The sequence below is a fragment of the Caloenas nicobarica genome, chromosome 4, assembly GCF_036013445.1.
Source record: "Caloenas nicobarica isolate bCalNic1 chromosome 4, bCalNic1.hap1, whole genome shotgun sequence".
In the NCBI taxonomy this organism is placed as follows: Eukaryota; Metazoa; Chordata; class Aves; order Columbiformes; family Columbidae; genus Caloenas; species Caloenas nicobarica.
Genome location: NC_088248.1, coordinates 78,272,104 through 78,279,441, shown reverse-complemented (window position 1 = coordinate 78,279,441; position 7,338 = coordinate 78,272,104). Strand labels below are relative to the sequence as shown.

Here is a 7,338-nt window from a genome sequence, read left to right as displayed (position 1 = left end):
CACAGATGTAGCTTGGCACGTTGGATTCCCTTGGTCTGTCAGCCACAAAATCACCTCCCCTCTCCCTCCCCCTTTCCTGAGCCATGCTCAGGGAGGGGAAATGCCTTCCTGCTTATAAACCTCCTGCCCCAGCTGTATTCCATGTGGGGAAATAAAATACACATGAGATAAGAGATATAAGAGGCAAGGGCCGTGCCCAGAGAAAAGAGAGACAATTGCCAAAACGTCAACAGCCCTGCCTGCTCCTCGCCCCGTTCCGGCACAGGCAACGCTGACAGATAACAGAAACCGAGAGTTATCCCTCGGGGACTTTTGAGAACAGCTCTTCTTCCCAGAAGTCCCTCAGGGGGTATCTGCCCCATGCTGTGACACTGAAGGCAGGTTTGGAGAAGCCACCCAGAGAAGGAGGAGCTCGGTAGAGTTATTCTGCTTCTCATGCATGTTCGCAGCCCACGCGTGTTGCTGTGGCTGGGCTGGTAGGGATGTCCAGCTCTGCCAGCTGAGCACAGCTCAGACCACAGTCTCAAGACAGTCCCTTGAGGTCCCTGCCAGCTCTAGAGAGCCACAAGGAATATCCAAACCATCAATGGCTTGGAAAACCAGTTTGCCCCTAGGTCATGGTCCTCTGGTCATCCCTACCACGTATGTTAGCTTGTTCCTGTCTCTCTGTGGGATGAACCAGTGTTCTCAGAGGTGAAACCCAGTTGTAAGGGTGTTTTGCTCCTTGTGCACTGTATAAATGAGTCTCAGGTTTGGTGCTCTCCATCCTCCAGAGCCATCCAACCCGTCCGTACACCCTCACAACACACCTCACAATGTGCTGTAAAATCAGTTCTCCAGCAACACAGTTCTCACATATTTCAGACAGTTTGAATTTAAAACAGAGGGAGAAAAAAAGAAGAAGAAGAAATTAATTATAACAGGGAGCCATGAGAGGCCCAGAAGAAACCTGAGCCAAGCGTTACAGGGGGTGGACTTTGCAGCACTGGCTGGAGCTGCTTGGTGGCAGGGCAAAGCTACCAAGGAGCATTCCCGCAAAACTTATCTGCAGCAACTCCTGGGGGAGGTCCTGATTCTGGGGAGGAATAAGTAACTATGCATATATTTGTCAGAGATGGGCAGGTTTCCAGTCCTCTGTTAGGGGCATGGCAGCTGCTGCTGCTTCCCACTGTTACAGTCACTTCACCTTTTCCTTTTTATTGCCTGTATTACCTGAACCATCACTTGTCCTGCACAAGAAAAGCACCTTCAAGCTCTTGTTATTTGCATTGCTGGCTGAAGAAAAAAAAAATCTCTCTTTTTTAGAGTGAGGCAGGATAAATGATTAGTGCTTTCTCATCACTTAATTTGTGGCAAATTTGGTATACAAGAATGTCACCTTGAAACAAAAATGTAAAACCTGATCTACCTATTCTGAAAAGGCACATTGGTGTCAAGATGCTGTTTTATCAATTGACAGGGATGTACCCGCTCTTGAGTTACCTAGCAAAACCCGCTGTTTGTTTCCTGCTGGCATGAAACGAAGCCTTGAGAAAGGTACGGTGGATCATGGAGGCTTCGCATCCACTGTGTCATACTGTATGTTGGCACCAGACATCTCTGTGGTAAGAACAATGTATGGGCAATGCATAGCACAGCGTTGGTGGTATAGTGGTGAGCATAGCTGCCTTCCAAGCAGTTGACCCGGGTTCGATTCCCGGCCAACGCAGCATCATTAATTTTACATCAACCCTGGCTGTACATACAGACTGGGGATGAGATGCTGCAGAGCAGCTCCATGCAGAGCAATCTGGGGGATCTGGTCGATGACAAGTTGAACAGGAGCCAACAGTGTCCCTGGCACCAAGAGGGACCCGTGTCCTGGTACATCCAGCACCCTGGGGTGCATCAGGGATGGACTAGGTGACCTTTAAAGGTCCCTTCCAACCCAAACTGTTCTGTGATTGAACCCAAACTGTTCTGTGATTGAACCCGAACCGTTCTGTGATTCAACCTGAACAGTTCTATGGTTCAACCCGAACCGTTCTGTGATTGAACCCGAACCGTTCTGTGATTCAAACTGAACCGTTCTATGGTTCAACTCGAATCGTTCTGTGATTGAACCCAAACCATTCTGTGATTCAACCCGAACCGTTCTGTGATTGAACCCGAACCGTTCTGTGCTTCCAAGCACAGCAGGGCCAGCCGGGCAGGGAGGGGATTGTCCCGCTCTGCTCTGCACTGGGCGGCCTCACCTGGAGCATCCACTGTGTGCAGGGCTGGGGACACAGGAGAAAAGGAGATAAAGCTACTGGAGAGTGTCCAGAGGAGGCTGCGAAGTCGGTGAAGGGTTTGGAGGGGAAGCCGTGTGAAGAGCGGCTGAAGTCCCTGGGTTTGTTGAGCTGGAGCAGAGGAGACTGAGGGCAGAGCTCATGGGGCTGCAGCTTCAGCAGGGGAGCAGGAGGGGCCGGGCTGAGCTCTTCTCTCTGTGACAGGGACAGAACCCAGGGAATAGCAGGAAGATGTGCCGGGGAGGGTCAGTTGGACATGAGGAAAAGGTTCTTCACCCAGAGGTGCTGGACACTGGAACAGGCTCCCCAGGGAGGTGTCCCGGCCCCAACCTGACAGTGTTCAAGAAGAGACTGGACAACGTCCTCAGACACACGGGGTGACCTGGGGGGTGTCCTGTGCAGGGACAGGAGTTGGACTCCATGATCCTGGTGGGTCCCTGAGTTGGAAAATTCAGGACATTCTATGATCCTAAGAGACTGCATGGACCTTAACTGGTTCATCCATCACCCTGTCAGACTAAGAGCTCACTCTCATGAAGAGAGCAACCAAAAATAAAAAAAAAAAAGAAATGAAAATCTGTTGATTAAACAGAGACAGTTTCCATAGCCAGATTCCTCCCCTATAAGTAGTAAAATTAGTTTCACATCTGAGAAGCTACATGGGAAAAAAAAATAAAATGAAGCTCATTGAAATGACCCAGCATTGCACTGAGTAGAAAAAGCCACAGCTATTTGATTGAGTCTGGCTGCCTGGTTAACCAACAGACAGATACTCTTATCTTTTAACCAAAAAACCCAGCATCTCTGAACCTTCAGAGCCTCCCACTAGCCACATTATCTCCAGCAGAAACAAGACACATTCTCAGAGCAGAGACAGAGACCCAGCTCCAAAAGCACATTTTGGCCTTAAATTCCTGCTGATTGCTATGGGACTTTAGCACCTAGCAGCCTTTTTGAAGCAAAGCCAAAGCCAACAGTTGTTCCTGTGGGAACAGGACCAAGGAATTTATGTCTGCTCAGTGCAGATGAGTCAGACCAGCTTCATGAAGGACAAATGGGGAATCACCTCATAAGCCATTGTCAGTGGCCAGGTCTGATAGCCAACACCTTGAGGTGGGAGCCCAGAGGCTAAGGTCTGTTCTCAGCTCCGCAATATGACCTTGAACAAATCCTGTCTTTTCCATAAATGAAAGGGTGTGTATTATTACATGAAGGCCCAACATGGCCATGCTGAGCTACAAGGCAAAATGTCACCGTTATTTCTCATTTCACTCCTTGGACCCTCAGAGATCCATCAAAACATTCACCACTGCTCATCTCCGAGCAGCACAGACCATCAGCTGGGGTGAGTGGTACAAAAAGCTAAGGTTACAGCCCTTCTCCATCACTGGATGTTCTCTCTCCAAAACTTGCCCTGGACAATGGCACTCTTGAGGAAAGGGTATTATAGTTACAAAGCAAAGGTCCCAGAGCTCAAATTCACCATTTCCATCCTGGCATAGCTCCACAGAGAACAGGAAAATTCTCCTGCTTTGGGAATGTAGGTCTGGAAAGGATCTCCTGCCACTGGCAAGCAGCACTTCTCCTCCATCATAAAAGTAATTGAAACAGGGTCCCAACTTTCACCCCATTAGCCACTTAGCCAGCAGTAAATAGCCCTAGACCACAAAATCTGCTGATGGCCTTGGGGTGTCCTGTCTTGGTATGAAAGTAAAGCAACGCCATCTCACTCCCAGGTCAATTTGGATTCACACTAGTGTAACACCTTTAAGTCAAGCACAGTTACACCAACGTGTCGGTGACAGCAGAAGAGATTCAGAGCAAAGTGCTTTTGGAACCGCTGTGTTAGCACAGGCAAGCAAGACCCTGCAGACACTATAACACCTAATATCCATGCCCTTATGCAGGAAAACGTAATTGTGAGTGTTGTTCATGTCATGGTACTGCATGTCTGAAATCTGAGTATTCGAAATGGTATGAAAATTACATACAGAACAGGAAAGTTAGAGCTTAATTGTTACAATTCCAAATACCAGTGTTCTTTCTTTAATCTTAACTGAGACAAAGGAAAATCTCTCATGGATGTATTTGGTCTGCATGTCTCATCTGTGGAAGAAATTAAAAGCTGTGTACCTTTTTCTTGAAAATATGTGAAATCCCATTGAAAATAGACCAGAAGCTTCATGGTCCAAAACTGCATCTCGGAATTAGAGGTCTAAACTGGAAGAATGTTGTAAAGAAAAGTCCTGCCATGTTTTCATTTGTGCTTTAGGACCAGATGTTCACCTCAGATCGGTATCCAGTTAGAATATTAATAGATCCCATTGAAGCTTCTCAGAACAAACCTGTTGGTCCTGATGTGAGCGAGACCTTGATCACCTTCAGTGCATAGACAGCAACATGCAGTTATCCCTCCAGCTTCAACAGCACTTCAGAAAGGTCTTTTTTTTTCTGAACATTTCTACATATCCAAAATAGTAAGAGCAGTAACGACAGCTAATGGGTCTGGCATTTAATGAGTTCCTAGATGAAGAGCCCTTAAGCTCTCAGATCTTCTAGTAGGTTATTAAATGCCAGAAATTATCTAGTCATCTATTTTAGGGTTTTCTCTTGAACTCATTCCTGTAACATTCAGATGCATCAAGGGCCTGAGCCTATTCCTGCACTTCTTGCTGAGTTTGGTCATATAGAACCAGGTACCAGCACCCTAAAGAAAGGTGCATAAATCACATCACTTTCAATACAAGTTCCTACATGTCCTGTAGATCCAAGTGCTTCCCTAGTAACAGTGAGAACTCTGGCATTGCCCTTTGGGGAGGAACAAAACCCTGATGAACTGAAAAGGTGGACATGTAAAAACCCTATTTCCTGTAATAATCCTATTTTCCTTCAGAGACTCCCACCCCTGGTGCACGTGGGCTGCCTTAGAGAAGAGGAGATGATGTGCTCCAAGTTGTTGGCTGCTCTGCTGAGACAGAGAGGACAAGTGGATGTCACAGCAGGCAGCAGCCCATGACATAGTCCTGGGCAAGTCCTCACTAGGAAATGGGACAAGGTTGTGTTCAGAGTTCCTGCTAGGTAAGATCTGCCAGGCTTGAACCCAGCTAGAGCTGGCAGAAAGAACCTGCAAGTCCCAGATTAACCACCAGAATTGTGTCCTTTGAACATGACCTTTGTCAGTATATGTCTTACCTAAACTGCCTGACCACTTTTTTTTCAACTGTCTCTATATGAATTCGGAGTCTGGAGGCTCCAGATATCATGATTTTTTTTTTTTTAAATTTTGTAACACCTATAGCAGTTGAAATACATCCCCAAATCTTCTCCTTACCGCCACTCCACAGCACAGGCAAACTGGGAGCAACTGCACATCCTTGGCCAGAATCCCAACTGGTAGAAACTACTATAATTTCCTGGCATTGGCAATGTTCTTCTGATTCAGACCAGCCAACGGCCTGGCCCAAGAAGCAAAAAAAAAAAAAAACAAAAAACCCCACAAAAGTGGTAGTTTTTCCTCAAGAAGAGATGCACGCTGATGTTGCCTCTGCCAGTTCATGACTAAGAAATACATCTGTGTCAATACCAAGACTAGACAGTGGTTGCTTTTTTCCCACCTCTTGTAACTCCAGAGCCTGAATGAACCCATCAGGAGGCAGAAAACAAGTCCTAACGCTCACCACGGCACAATGACCAGCTCTCTGCGTCCTTTGACTTTGCTTCACTTCAATTGCTATTTATCACAGCAGTCGTGTCCCACCAGAGAGTATCAGGTCCTGCTAATGTACAAAAGGCTACATCTGCAGTAGTAAATTAAATAGTGCCAGGGAGCATTTCCAGGCACAGGAACACCACCATCTATACCGTTACCTTCCTGAAGCGGTCTCTGGGACGGTTTTGGGCCAGGCCTAATGATGTGCTTGCAAATGATGCTTGAACAGGAGCAAATCTGAGCCAGGGACTGTCCCCAACTGCCAGCCGGGATGCAGCCACTCTGTGTTGGAGGACAAGAGATCCAAATAATGACGTTGGCTGCCCTGTGTCACCTGCCTTCAGGGCCAGAGAACACTCGCAGGCACGTCTAATTTACTCGTATAGACATAGCTAAAAAGGTTTCTGAGCTTCATAAGGGAAGAAAGGAAGAAAAGAACACCTGGATATTCCGGGCATCCCAAGAAATAGTTGTTAAAAAAAAAATTGCAAAAGTCTGAATTTTCCAGTAAGAACAGGAATCCTATGGCACTCCCAACCACTCCAGTGAATTTTTCCATAAACCTTCAGTTGGCTACACCAGTTTTCAGACAGGAACACTCACATACACCCCTTATTTCTACAGGGACAAGAAAAGACTTCAGAGCCAAAAAGTTCATCCTTCTCAGAAAACAAAGCCAGCCAGCTACAAGGATCCAGGAAAGCTCGGCTGATTGCTTGCAGGACAATTTGTTCCTGCAAGATATTGCAGTTCTTCAGGATGGAGATTCCCCACCCCACCGTCTGTCCCAGGACTTAACTGTCCTCTCAGTTCAAAAGCTCATCCCTAGACGTCCTTTGCCAGGCTCTTTGTCCTCACCAGTTGTCCAGCCACCTCAGGCGTAGCAGACAACAGATGTGCTGCTGTTTACAATAATTTCTATACATGCAGTTTGTTATCTGCTGTTAGTCCAAAGCCTTCCCAGAGCTGTTGCCTTCCAAGAGGCCGTCTCCTTCCGTCAGCTCTTTAGAAGTGTAAACTTGCCCTTGGCTGGATTAACACAACCAAGAGAAGAATTTTTCTACCAAGTCATCACTATCACCTCATATAACTGTCCTGTCCATACTTGACCTCTCTGCCAGGATTGCACCATCTGAATAAAGCTTTACCAGGAACTTTATATTTTCCTCTTGATAATTGTAAGAGATAGTGCTGGATCACAGACAGACCCCAGTGGGCTGAAAAATGCTCGTTTGAGTAATGGATTATGCAGTATCCGCACGAACAACACCCAAGAAGGAAACATGCGTTTCCACACCAGCTCTTACGCAGAGTCCTCTCCCTATTGGTTATATTACCTTATTGGCCAAGATTTTGGAA

General features: G+C 46.7%; 1 non-coding gene across 1 annotated transcript; it reads left to right on the top strand.

The window, feature by feature from the left end:
* The first annotated feature begins 1,636 nt into the window (after window positions 1-1,636).
* TRNAG-UCC (transfer RNA glycine (anticodon UCC)) lies at window positions 1,637-1,708 on the top strand. Its single transcript has one exon. It is a non-coding gene; the product is annotated as a tRNA-Gly (tRNA).
* The last annotated feature ends 5,630 nt before the right edge of the window (window positions 1,709-7,338 follow it).